The following is a 15,223-nucleotide window of genomic DNA, read 5'->3' as shown; positions in this document are numbered from 1 at the left end:
CCTAGCTGTCTGTTCGACTGTAGACTTTTTCTCAAAACCCAAAAGGTCAATTTTTACCAAGTTAGCCACACTGCAAGAAAGATTTTAATTTGTTTAATGACGAACCAGTTCTTCTTTAAAGTAGAAAAAGCAAAAACAAGGTAAGTTTAATTTCTACTGGGCTAGAAAAAGATGAAGCTTGATTAAAAATTTAACGATGTCATGTAGATTGTAATTTATTCAAAACATGAATGGCCCATATGGTAGGGCGAAGCCCAAAATATGGGGAACAAATGTGTACATTTAATAGTATAATGAAATGTCTTCAAAACCTTTCTTGCAAAAAACACTAGCCCTAAAAATAAAAGTAACATGCATTTTTAAGCTTTTTTATGAACGATTAATTCTAAATTATATAGATAAAGGCCCCCGAGGGGAAAATTACGTCACAATAGGTGATCCTAGTTTTATATTGAAAGATATAGGAAAAATCCCCCAAAATAGTTTCAAAAACTATGATTCAGAAGAAATTCAGCTTATTTAAAAACTTCCTACGACCTTCACTTATTTAAGTCAGAACCCTGGGCGAAGGGTGAGGGAACAATAGGAGAGTTTTACGATGAATGATACATGTATAGGGAATTCATTCTGTTTTTTTTATTTCAAGAACTATAGTAGAAACTTTTGTATGTAAACATTTAGTGTTGGTTTCTTTTTCATTATCGACATGCACCTAGGGTAAGATCGAGTTACATTAAGTGGGTATCAAAAATTACAAAAATGTGTGTGTACAAGAAAACATTTGTTGCAGATCATAATATACAATGTACTAGTCATTTTTATAATGATATATTTCCCCATATAATGCAAATTCAGGGTATCAATTTCAGTAAAATTGGGAAAACCAATAAATTGCATTAAAATAGTTTTATTTTTTTTATGACTTACATCTTTTCTTTCCACATTCTTTGTGTTCAGTTTTAAGCATGTTTAGAATATTGAAAGAATGATGTGTAGGACATAAAACTCAAAGCATTTCCTTGTAATCAGATCACTTATTGTTCTGTTTGTGGACGCTCCCGAAAAAAATCCCCTGGAATTTTTATTATATATAATGACTAACAAAAGAGAAACTGTCCTTTTTCGAGACACAGGTAATTTTAGCACATCCATTTAAATATCTTTAAAGTGCCTCTACAAATATAACTCATATTCAAAACACTTGTATAACAAAGAACTCTGGCTGCAGTGTGCTTTTTCGTTGTTGATGCTCGCTGACCCAAATAGAATGATATGAATATCGCTATATTTGGGATTGTTATATGTTTTTAGAAAACAAAATATCTATTGTAAACGAAAATATTTGATTGCCCTATATATCAAGTTTATATTAATTAAAAATCTGTAATAATAATAACAAGACTTACATTTACCATCAATGTTTTGGTTTTACTAGCTGTGTCACCTTATTTTGAAAAAGCAAGTTCTATTCTATCATATTCATATCTTTAAAAATAAACCTCAGTAGAAGGTACAATTCACAACATCATTATTTCTGTAAAGGTCACTGTGGGCAAAGCTGATCCATGTGTATAATTTTTCCAACGACGTGTTGCCTGGATACTATTTCTTGTTAAAGCTAAAAATAATCGAGCGGGAGGGACAAGACCCATCTAGAATAAGTGTAAAAAGGGTTTGAAATTAGTAAGAGCTGTTTCTATTTGTGAAATTCTGATATAAGATAGAGAAGTAAATCATTAAATTCAGATAATATTGTAGTATTCCAGAATGCATTGCAACTCATTAAACTATTTCTAAGGTAAAAAGATATCTATTTCTACATGTTTACGCCAGAATATATAGGGGAATGTCTCAGAATTTTAAATACAGAAGCCCAGTAGTGCAAATCCCAACAAAATAAAGAAGTACAAAAATATGAAATTAAAAAAAAAAATTTTATTAAACGTAGAAAACAAAATTAATAAATAAACAAAAAGTAATTATTAAAACAGAAGAAACTCTAATAATTAAAAAAATAAAAGAAAACAAAATTATTAAATGTAAAAACGCAATCATTAAATTAAAAATGAAATTATTAAATTAGAAAAATAAAATAAATAAAAAAAACGAAATTATTAAACCTAATGGAATATGGACTTTATAAATGTTTCTTTAATAAATTCATTTTTCTGTACTTCTGGTTTGCACTATATTGGGCTTCCGTACTTAAACTCAAAAATAAATTCACATACTTTATCTCTTCAATCTTTAAACTTTTAAAGCAGCCTTTTTCAAATTTCATTTTAAATTCTACAACATGACAAAATGTAAATATTTTTTATATACAAATAACACTTTATTTTCCCCATAAATATATACGTTTACCTTAATCATGTGAATTCCATGTGGATATTACGATATATGTAAAAGTTCAATTTTAATCATAACATTTGACAGCCCCGTGGGGATCCGGGTTAGAATAGGTCCTCAGTGCCCCATTGCTTGTCGTAAAAGGCGACTAAATGGGACGGTCCTTCGGATGAGACCGTATAAACCGAGGCCCCGTGTCACAGCAGGTGTGGCATGATAAAGATTCCTCCCTGCTCAAAGGCCGTAAGTGCCGAGCATAGGCCTAAATTTGCAGCCCTTCACAGGCAATGGTGACCTCTCCATATCAGTGAAATATTCTGGAGAGGGACGTTAAACAGTATACAATCAATCAATCAATTATGGCTTGAGAAACTCAAGGCTGAATAAATGATACATGTCGGGTTATTTTATGTTTGTAGTAAAACAGTAGTAGTCAATAATTTTCGGCTGTTTTATTTCTTTATTTACTTATAAAAGTGTCTTTATCACTGAATTATACTTTGTAGAGTCATTCTTAGTCGGATGAATCTTCAGCAAATAAAACACTTACAAGCTTAAGTGAGCAGGATTTATTTCAAATATTTGGTAAGCGTGATTAACAACCTGATATACAGAATAGAGACAAAGTTCATTCCTTTTGGTATTCAATACCTTGCTAAAGTTCTCGTACATTTACATGTGTATTATAAGTAATTTGTGCATATCAAGCCATGTAGGAAAACAATCAATACCTCTTATACCCATATCAATTGAGTTTCTTATTTTGTAATACATATTTCAATTATAAAATTTTAATACTTATTATTACTTTTAATAAGATTCATAAACTTGACAAGGATATCTGAAATTGAAAAAAGAAAATGGAAACTGAATAAAAAAAATCATTAAAAGAAATAAATTTTCGGGGAACTGGATTCGGTTTCGGTTTCAGTGTTGATTAATTAACCAAAATGCAAATATGGCAGACCTTGGCAGTATACTTTGAATATAGAAACTTATTACTGACTGATTTTTATATTTCAGGTAAGGTCGGACATTTAAATTGTTCAATGTACTTTATTCAGTGACAAAGGTAAGTATTCGTGAATATAAAATGATTACCTTATGAATGTTTATTTTTTCTGACATAAAGCAAATTTTATGCATTTTATTCATAAAGCAATATCTAATATTCAATAAATTATTTAATCATAGGATAGATACAGTATATCGGAAAATACCCTTGGTGAGAATTATGATTTGATCGTTATTTTATAAATCTTAAGGAAAGTGTGTTTCCCAGTTTTGTTATTTATTGCAGTGGTATTTAAAAAAAACAAGAGGACCATTGTCCACATCGCTCAAACGAGCATTGTGGCTTTGAACAAACAAAAATCAATTCAGTAATTGCTTAAGTTGTATAGACCCTAAGAGACAGATATAATCAGAACAATCTGAATCGACGCAAATTTAAATCTACACTAACTAATGATGATTTCGTATTATTGTTTGCAGTTGAGTGTAAAGTGTCACGTTACGTGACAATCGATCTAGTTTGATAGCTCGCTCAAGGTAAATAGTGCACGCCTCCTAAACGCAAGCTTTATGATTGGTAGTTTCTCCTTATCCCTGATTGGTTGCTCGTGCAACAGACGATGAATAAAAACCACAAATAAGAAAAGGAAGATGGACAAATGCCCTTTAAATACACGTTTTCAAATGAACCTTTAACGCCTTTGCTAAGGTGGCACGAATTCATCTAAAATAAAAAAAATTCATGAAATTATTAAGCGGTAAATATAAAGGATTAGGATTTTTTCTTCTCCATTAAAGTGACATGATTAAAATTATGTAGTTAACTCACCCCAGGAACATGGTTCGTGTGGACTTGGGGGCCTTGCCAATGCCGCTGGAAACCGAACGGAGTTCGCCTCCAGAATGGACCTTAGCTGGATTTCTTATGTTTATGTTCCGAGGTCTAGGACGCCCGTCGTCAAAATTCTTTATTATTGTGGGAAACGTGCTCCAAGTTATCTGGCACCTTTCCGTAAAATTGTTTCTCAAGTTTTGCCGTATCCGTGTTGACAATGCCGGATCTTGGTACGTAATGCCCATTTGCAGTTTTCAGTAAATATTTTCCTTTGTTGCTGTTAATTAGATATCCCTTAATTTTCTGACTGAAAGAGTTTTTAACAGAGTCAATTGCTTTCTGTTTTGTCTGATCGTGTTCTAACGTTTTATCTCACAGATTTTTTTCAAAGTCGTTTTAGGTGCTCATTTGCACTTTCAACAATTGATTTCTCTTCCGGATGTTTACTTACATCACCGCATTGCTGACTTATCACACATTGTTCAATAGTGCACTGTCTTGCATTGTGGTCAAGTCGTAGGTGGCAATTTCCGCATTGCTTACCATTTCCGATATTTCTTGGGGCCGTACAGTATTTTTCTTGCAGATTCAAAGCGTAACCCCTTGCACTTTCTACCTCTGACTCCAATTCTTCTATGTCATTGTTTAGATCTTTTATGGACTGTTCGATTTGCGATCGGTAGGTACATGTGTATAGAAATAGAAAAATTTCATCTCTCTAACTCGGCTGATTATACATGTAGGTGCTTGTAGTAAATTTAGGTGTCTGGAAATTCAACTCCTTTAGATCTGCCGTTTCTCCGAATCGAGGATTATTTGGCGACTGGAAATGTCCCGGAAACGTTCCTTCGAATACTTTAATATTAACGACAGGGATTTCGTCTGAACCTGATGCGTGCACGGTCCTGAAGAATTTTGAGTAGCTTGAGAAAGATCCACATAATCGCCTTTTTTGTCCTTGTATGACATTCTCAGCATCGGCATTCTGCTGATGTATTTTATCTGGGACTGTATGACCGTCCAATGTATCCAAGAGACATTATCTCAGTAAATTCTATTGACTTTCATTGTAATACATATAATCAATCTCATCAGCTGCGTTTGGAACTTCTTTCGATAGCGCCATTTTTAACAACTAACGCCAAATGACATATTGTAAAGATCTCGTGCAAAATTTGATTGCCCAATCACACGACAAGATAGTTATCGCTACATAAAAAAATTCCAAATTATGTATAAAAATAAAACTTGACCTTTTGCGCAATTTGCAGAAAATCCATAGGTAAGGGAAAAAAAATCCTAATTAATAGCTTAAACTTGTTTATTTGAAGTTCAAGAATTAGTAAGGTAGGGGCGGGGGCATCATCGGGGTTATTGTCCCTCTTTTAGATGGGAGTGGTGAACAAGACTATCTTAAGATGTGTTTTGTGCCTCGTCCACACATACACACTTTGAGTGTAGCATCATAAATTTTAAAATCGCTAAAATAACATCTCGCTAAAAATAAATTACAAGTTTTTAAGGACAAATCACTTAAATTGCGTCTCGCTAAAATTTCCGCTTATACGGTATTTGCCAACAGTAGGCGTCAAATGTTTCTTTTTGCCTACATATTCCCCTAATTTGAACCCAGTAGAAGCAGTGTTTCGGAAAATAAAAAAAAAAAATTCTGAAAGCAGATATATCACATTATTGAATGTCAATTTAAAAATAGCTATATATGAGAATTTTAAAGAGGTAACGTCAGCTGATACCATGTCGTTTTTCAAAAATTCAGAGTACATTATCAATTATTAAAGTGAGATATACATGGATTTTTTTAAAGTCTTTTCATGATATCTATGTGATAAAGAATAACAAACAGGATGCAGCTTACTCTAATTAAAAACAAAAGATGTGTTTGTGAAACACTATGCGTCCGGCGGCACAAAGTTCGAAAAAGGCTATTTTTAGTGTAAAGGTCAATGTCAATTTTAAAAGGTCATTGACTTGGTACTCTGTACCATTTGAAAGAACTTGATAAGTGCAGTAGGCATACCAAATATGAAGTCCGTATCTCTCATGGTTCAAAAATTATGATTAAGGTTCATAAAAGCTATTTTTAGCACATAGGTCATACTCAAGCTCATAAGGTCAATGACATTAGAGTCATTTAAAAGAGCTTAATGAGTGATTGATTGATTGATTGTATACTGTTTAACATCCCTCTCCAGAATATTTCACTGATTTGGAGAGGTCACCATTGCCGGTGAAGGGCTGCAAATTTAAACCTATGCTCGGTACTTAGGGCCTTTGAGCAGGGAGGGATCTTTATCGTACCACACTGTGACACGGGGCCTCGTTTGATACGGTCTAATCCGAAGGACCGCCCCATTAATCGCCTTTTACGACAAGCAAGGGGGAACTGAGGACCTATTCTAACGCGGATCCCCACGGGTAGCTTAATGAGTGAAGTAAACATACTAAATATGAGGTTTCTATCTTTCATGAATCAAACGTTATGACGAAGGTTAAGGTTTGAATACAAAAAAGCTATTTTTAGCATATAGGTCACAGTCAAGGTCACAAGGTCAGTGACCTTGGTATCATTGGAAAGAGCGTCATTAATGGAGTACGCATACCAACTATGTAGTCACTATCTTTCATGGTTCAAAATTTATGGCGAAGGTTAAAGTTTGCAGACAAACGGACAAACTTCACTTTTTATAATTATAAGAAAGATTCTACCAATGTAAACAAAACGTTCGATTCATTCTTAAGTTTATATAATATTTGCTCATAAAGTTCAATTTACTATCCCAATACCGAAAGGGCATAAAGATTGCGATGTTCTTGTTTTTTTAATATAATGATTTATTTCTTGATAAGCATAAAAAATGTTCAAATATTATTAAAATAAAAGATTCTGAGTTGTTCGTCCGAAGTTTTGATGTAATACTTCATTCCGCCTAAAAAATGATTTGACCAATCAAACAGATCTTATGTCGGGGGGGGGGGGGGTGTATTTTTTATCCTGGGCGCATCTCTCAAACTAGATCGTCACGTAACGTAAAACTTTACAGTCAACTGCAACCAAAAATAATTTTTTTTACTGTTTTTAAGTCACCTGAGTAAACTCAGGTGACCTATTGCTATCTGTTTTCGTCCGTCGTCGTTCGTCGTCCGTCGTTCGTCGTGCGTTAACATTTGAACATTTTCAGCTTCTTCTCTGCAACCACTGAACCAATTTCAACCAAATTTGGCACAAAGCATCTATTGGTGAAGGGAAACAAAAATTTCGAATTTCATGATCCCTGCCCCCCCTGGGGCCTGAGGGGTGGGGCCAAAACCACTAAAATTAATGCAAACTTTAAAAATCTTCTTCTTTACTCCTGGACATCAAGTAGTCAAACTGTTTGTATGATTGTAATCAGCAATGAGACCTCTACCAAAATTGTGAAATTCATGGCCCTGGGGTTAGGGGTTCTAGTGCTAGGGCGGGGCTAAATAAGTAGGTAGTGAAAATGCATTATTTCTTTGAAAATCTTCTTCTCTGCTCCTGGGTATTAAATAAACCAACTAAGTACATAGTTATGAGTAGCAAGAATTCCTCTACCAAAATTGTGAATGTTATGGCCCCAGGGTCAGGGGTTCTGGTGTTAGAGCGGGGCTCTATTGATTATATAGTGAAAATGCATTATTTCTTTGAAAATCTTCTTCTCTGCTCCTGGGTATTAAATAAACCAACTAAGTACATAGTTATGAGTAGCAAGAATTCCTCTACCAAAATTGTGAATGTTATGGCCCCAGGGTCAGGGGTTCTGGTGTTAGAGCGGGGCTCTATTGATTATATAGTGAAAATACATGAATTCTTTGAAAATCTTCTTCTCTGCTCCTGGGTATTAAATAAACTAACTAAGTACATAGTTATGATAAGCAAGAGTGCCTCTACCAAAATTGTGAATTTTATGGCCCCAGGGTCAGGGGTTCTTGTTTTAGGGTGGGGCTCTATTGAATATATAGTGAAATGCATGAATTCTTTGAACATCCGATCCTTTGCTCCTGGTTAATATGCTAATGATCTAATTACATATTTAAGGCCAGGATTTATTTTATTTTCAGTTTGACAAACCCTCCGCTCAAGGTTTTGAATTTTTAGAAAAAAATAAAACAATTTTTTTCTTTCCGATGTCAATTTTCAGTCGGGATCGAGATTTCAAATTAACGAACTCGCACTTCCGGTTTTATAATGAAACGGCGGGTAAATAAAGCTAGATCTGAGAAGATAGCTTGGTTTAGTGTAAAATTCATCGATAAGAGTGCCATTCAAAACGTTTGACCCATTCAAAGGACAAATAAAATGCTGATGACTTTGTTGCACAATGACATGCTGGTGAGATAATTATGTATTCGTTTCAAAAGTAACTACAAGAAACACAAGAGTTTGGTACAACTTAACGAACTCTTGTGAGTTTTTACATAAAACGTACAAAACTAAAGTTTAAACTTAGCTATAGTTTTACCTTAATAAAAACGCAACAAATATATCATATGTGGGGCTCCTCGCTCTCTCTCTCTCTTAGAGGATGTTAACCCCCTCTCCCCCCCCCGAACTCCTTCTAGATCCATCACTACATTACTTCTCTTTCAACCTCTTTGTTTTGGTGTTGAGATGTGGCGGGAAAGTGTTTGGCACATTGTAAAACGCGCTCTATCCTAGCCTCCTGGACGAACATGTCGTAATATTCTTTGCTGTTAAGAAATCAATATTTCATCATATTTTTGAAAAACATCTATAGGAAATGTTTAAATATACACTTCATTTCAAATAAATACAGCAGATCCTGTTTTAAAAAGAGAAAGTAAAATTGTTGATTTACATCGCGGTCTTTGTTTTAGATTATGCCTAAAACTCGTACCAATTTTCTCCGCACTTCAGTTATATCAGAGTTTGTCAATCAGGATTGGAGGAAATATTTACCCCATTATTTATAAAATTTGATTTTACGATTATTGTGCTTTTTCTAAACATTTAGACAGTCTTTGTTTAATATTGACTCGCCAGCGATATGAACATGATGAATGTTGAATATTTTTATTTAAATTGTTAACTCCGCAGAAACGCACAGCGACTTAAAACTTTCATATCATATAACCGACCGCCTCCTGGCGGCCGGTAATAATATAAATTATTTTCCTCCCCCAGGTTTTAAGCTGCCCGTGGTAGCTATTGCATATTGCCAGGGACACTGTTTAGGTCTCTGTTATAGCTTACAGTCTAAGCATCATTCTTCAGAAAAGGGTTGCTTATGCATCAGATGTAATGAATAAAACTATCGGAGAAGTGAAGTCCATTTGAGGAAGGAATAAACAATAACCTGAAGAAATTAAAAAAAAATTCAACTATTAAAAGGCAAGAAAAAACAAATATATACAGGCATGTACTTTCATTTGTATCAGCCAGAAAAATTATTTTACACTTAATTGAAAAAATGTTGACCCTACTCCCCAATACTCCCTGTCTGTTTTATGATAGGAATTATAATTTTAGGCATCAAGTAAATTTTAAAACAATGACTACACATTCACCTAACACATATTAAAAAAATGAAGATATATTGAAAGACTTTTAAAGAATTGATTTTTTAAAATATATTTTGATCAACATCACAAAATTTATATAACTGGCCCAAACTGGCAGATGATGAAATAAGCAATTAAATGTTCTACTTTCCTATTTGTAAGCATTATGTGTCCAGTGGTAATGAGCCTATTAGGATAGCATAAAAAAAGAATGTACAAATGTTAATAATTGGTTTATCAAAAAAAAAATTATTTCCTTTTCCTTCGGGACTTTTTTATTCTCATGTTCATAGCTAACCCTAAACATAAAAAAAAATGCTGGCCTTATAATGAAGAAAGGAGCCTCTTTCAAAATAGATAATTTCAGGGCTGCTGGGTCAGGGTACCAAGGGGGTACTTGACAAAAAATAAATTAATGCTTTGAAATCTGCCCTTTGATAAGCAATGGTACCTCTTTCAAAATTTGTGAATTTCATGGCTTTTGGCTTAAAACATGAACCAAATACAATCGCTGGAAAGTTGTTACATGATACTCAGGTGACCTATAAGGCCCGTGGGCCTCTTGTTTTTTTTTCATTTAAATTTTTACTTTAATATTGATTTTATCTATATCCTCCTGAAAAAGGATAGATGATTCTTATGATAAATGATTCATTTACATTGTCACATCAATTTCCCTAAACTCAGATCTAACGTTCATCTCAATGATAGACTTCACTTTGATATTGTTTTCGTTTCTTCTTGATATTTTTATTTGGGGGGATTTAGCTGTCTTTGATATTACATTAAAATTAAGTTCAAACTCTAATTATTCCTGATAAATGAAAACAAGACAGCAGTTTCTGGTCTGGATTTTTTTTTATCATTTCCAATACTTTGCAATGTCATAATGTCAGATCAATATGCTTACCTATAGTGTTCTTATATTTTAGGTATCATTCTCGATATTAAGTTATGCCCATTTAGATGTGTGACATATATTGTGAAACACCATGTACACTACCAGAGGACGATGTAGAACTTTGATTGTTCATTGTGGCCACGCTCTATCCCAACTCAAATCTACACTACCTGAGGATGGTTCCTTATAAATATGACCAGCATTGGCTTTGCTGTTCTTAGAAAAAAATGTTTATAGAGTTTTCCTATATTTCCCATGTAGAACTTTTATCGTCCATTGTAGCCCCGCCCTACCCCTCAGGGGTCATGATTTGAACAAATCTGAATCTTCACTACCTAAAAATATTTACAGACAAGTTTAATTAATCCTTCTTGGCCCAGTCGTTCTTGAGAAGAAGATTTTCAAAAGATGCCATGATTTTTCCATTAATTCCTAGTAATCCACCCTTGGATTGAGATGTTTGCCTTCATTTGAGCAAACTTGAATCCCTTTACCCAAGGATGATTTTGGCTAGTTTTTAGTCCAATGATTCATGAGAAGAAGTTGAAAAGGTGAAAAGTTTATAGAAAAACAGTCGGACGCCTGATTATATTTCTATTTATTTATCTACCTAGTAGTTTTATTTTAATGATTATGTTTATGCTGCTTTAGTTGCTATTGTTTTTCTTCATTTAGTTGTGTTTTGTTTGTTTGTCCACAGCTAAGTTTAGGACTGCCAAAGGTTAATTAGTCTATGCAGAGCTTCGGGAAATCGACTATGACGTCACGGTGAAACTGCAGAAATGAATCTCGGCGAATAATTAATAATTTTCTTTTTCATACACGTTAACAAACAGTGGTTTCTTTTAATTATCGTAAACATAATCCGATGTGTAACATCTAGTCATTACAACACTATTTGAATGTAAGTTAAAGCCAACTTGATCTCTCTGTTCTGACAGAAATGACGTCATAGACTAGTTTTGCACGCAGTTTCTCTGCACTTGAGACTCAGATCAAGCTATTATATATTGCAATTTATAAATGTGAAATTTAAAACAAAATAAGCGTGATCTGACTAAAATTGAGACATATTTTTGAATGCTTTAATAAATATTTCACAGTCTTATTGAATTGATTACAAATAAGTCTCTTATAGAGCCGAAGTCATGCATTTTATACACAGACGCACTACAGTCACCGGCACAACCTCTAAAAATCTCAAAAGTTCAACGATATCCACTTAACTATAAATTATGATATTTTTTACACATGTAGCTATTGTCCTTATCATTTTGAAAAGTGCTGGGAGCACGTGTGCACTGATAATTTTTTTTAACATTATTTCAATGCGTAAAATGTAAATGCACGAAGTTAATCAAAAGACGGCTAAATTCTATATATTTCACGAGCATGGGGAAGTTGCTCCCAGCACTTTTTGGGTAAAGAAATTTGTATTCAAGAAAAATTGGTGAAAAAATTATCCGTATATCGTTGAACTTTTACGATCTTTGTATCCGTACATATTCTTTTCTAATTTTAACCATGTCACGTGACAAACAGCTGATGTACGTGAAGTCGCTTTGGCCGAACTCGGTTGAGACCCAATACATACATATTCATTAGTACAATTCCCATTAAATTAAAGGTCATGCTAAAAAACAAAAAAAGATATCAAGATTATGTTGATTTTCTCGAAATATTTTAAAGCATATTTCCTATGGGCGTCCTTAACTTAGCTGCGTTTGCTCTTACAGACTTCAAACTTCCTAAAACGTGAATAATTAAATACAAAATATAGGTAGGGGACTCTCTATCTTTAGGTAAAGGTAACTCTTAAGTGGTAAAGCGTTCTTTTCGTGATCGGGAGGCCCGGGTTCGATTCTTGTTTGCGGCGCCACGTCAAAACTAAGAAGTAAACATCAGCATCAGAGGTGAAAGTCATGGGTTTTTCGGATATGACCTTGAAAACCTAGGTCCCGTGTGACGGTAGGCACTGGCACGATAAAGAGCCCTCACTCCTCAATGGCCCTGAGTGTATAGGTCTTAATTGAAGCCCTTCACCGGCATTTGGCAACGTCTTCATATGAGTAAAAAATTCTCGAAAAGGACATTAAACAATATACAATTTTTATATTATGGATCGAGATAAAGGTTTTTTGCATATTTTTTGTCTAATTAATTATATTTGATAATGGAATCTTAAATAATGATTTTGTATTTTACATGTATTTATTTTACATCTTTTATAATTTTAAAAAATCTATCTCAATTTGAGTAAACAAATTTTGCAATATAGTCCGGTGTTGTGTCTTTTTTACCACTTCAATACAGGGTAAACGAGCATACTGAGCAAAAATTTCTGTCATGATGAAAGAGGAAGGCATAAAAGACACATGACATCTGCGCCGTCTTATCCCCGCACCAATGGACAGGCTGACAGATTTGTACAATATTTCAAATACACAATTAAAAGTGCTGAGATTGCTAATAGCCCTGATGTAGATTTTCCAATGCCAGAAAGAAAATTTGCGGAGGAAATCCATGGAATTCCAAGATATTTGTAAATCTAAGGAATTCCATGGAAATCCATGGAATTCCAGGATTACAAATTCCAAATACATAAACAATGAAAACTGAAATAATTAGTGCCACATAATTACAAAAAATCTTGATAACATCACAATGTTACATAGCTATATTTTCAAAATAAAAAATTCATTGTTTCTTTTACGATGTTTTTTGAGACAAATATTGAATATACTCTCAGATGTACTATCTTAGCACACTTTTAAAATGTATTCTCACTGAAAATTTTTTACATCAAAGGTTATTTTCAAAAATATCCAGAGAAAAATATGATTACTGAAGAATTACCTTGGTTAAATAAATGATAATCATGTTATAATATAAATGTATTTAGTAAACTCCAGTCTACATTTCTAAAGTAAGAATTTGGTTTAATAAATGAATTATAAATTCATGGAATTGGAGAGGTCATTTAAACCTCAACAGGGTATACATTTACAATGAACTGCCAGTGGCTTATGTACTGGAACAAAGTTAATGACTAGAGTTACCAACACATGTATTAAATGCAAAAAAAAAATATGTACTACACAACTATATTGATACAAAGATCCTATAAAATCAACCGATGCTATTTTCCCTCAACGTACGTGCCAAAGATCCCAATTAATGAAGATCCAAAACTTCTGACGTGTTTGCTAGAGAATCACTTCCTCACTAATATCCCATGAAATTAGAAAAATGGTCATGTTAGAGGGTTGACAGATAATTGGTGTCACGAACGGATTCACTTTCAGTATGAACGCTCAGAAAGTTGGATGTTGATCATACCCATAGATACTTCAAACTTTCCTTGCACAATTTATGAAAGAAAAGATGACCATTAAGATGCATCATTATTGATATCCGTATAAATACTAGCATATGACAAATAATAAATTAAAGCTATACAAAACAATTGCTTCTTTCTACCTGGCAGATCAGTTTACTGTAGAATATGAATTAACTATCTTGCAATTTTTGTTCAAATTAAAATTAATTCTGATAAATGTAAAAATGTGAAAAGTTTTTAGATGACAAACAACATCAGACACTGATAAAAAAAAAACTCACTTAGGCCTTAAAATGGTTCAGGTAAGCTAAAACAAAAAGGTTAGAGCTCAAGCTCAATCCCTGACTAAAACTGAAAAAAAGATAATTTCAATTCGTGTGATTTTATTGATTAAGGAAATAATTAAGAAATCTGACCTTTTTCGTTTTTTCATACAGCTCTTGTCCTTGTGAGCATCCGGACTCCTGTAAAATACATGTATACTTCATAGTAGATGATTGCTTTTTGATCTAAAAAAAAATATGCAGGCCTGTGCAGTTGGCATGTTTAGATTACCTGTCAGAATTCATTGTTTTAAATTATTAAGATAGGAATTCAAGCGTGTTAAGAATATAAACCTTTAAATTTTGTTTACTTGGCAAGTTGCAATATTTTTTTTGTTAATATAATGCTAATAGACATGGATTAATAAATCAAAGTTAGTTTACTTGGTTTGAATGATAATTTGAGCTAGTTCTCATCATATTCAAAACAATAGTGACTGATTGGCTAAGCATCTACATCCACCAAGTTATCAAAGGCCAGCGCTGTGGGGATCATCTCAGGCACAATTCAGCAATTATTAAATTATTAAAATACGAGCTGAAAATGATCATGAACATGCATTAAAAAATATACAATTAATCACATTGTACATCATATCTTGTAAATGTTATCTTGAACTAAGGAACATATACATGGTATAGATAAATATCCTTACATCAATTCAATCCCAAAAGGGGAAATTCGGGTTAAAATTCATGATCTTAATGAGATGTTGAGAGTTGTTAAATAATTATTACAAAATTAAAATAGTTCACTTATGATTTCATCGTCGGGCAGTTTATGTGTGGTGCCCAGACTAATGAACAGTAGCAGATGCGTTCTTCATTCAAGCCCACATAGAATTCTGTACAATATTGTACCTACCGGGTCTTAAAATGTTTTCATCTTCCATCTAAAG

The 15,223-nt window shown here is 33.3% G+C and overlaps 1 pseudogene; it reads right to left on the bottom strand.

Moving 5' to 3' along the window:
* Window positions 1-4,067: 4,067 nt before the first annotated feature.
* On the bottom strand, window positions 4,068-5,324 carry LOC134259331 (uncharacterized; annotated as a pseudogene).
* Window positions 5,325-15,223: the final 9,899 nt, after the last annotated feature.

The sequence above is a fragment of the Saccostrea cucullata genome, unplaced genomic scaffold (genome assembly GCF_032062105.1).
Source record: "Saccostrea cucullata isolate Sc308-1 unplaced genomic scaffold, CSIRO_AGI_Scuc_v1 ctg684, whole genome shotgun sequence".
Lineage (NCBI taxonomy): Eukaryota > Metazoa > Mollusca > Bivalvia > Ostreida > Ostreidae > Saccostrea > Saccostrea cuccullata.
The sequence above is the reverse complement of the archived record's forward strand: the minus strand, read 5'-3'. Positions and strand labels throughout refer to the sequence as shown.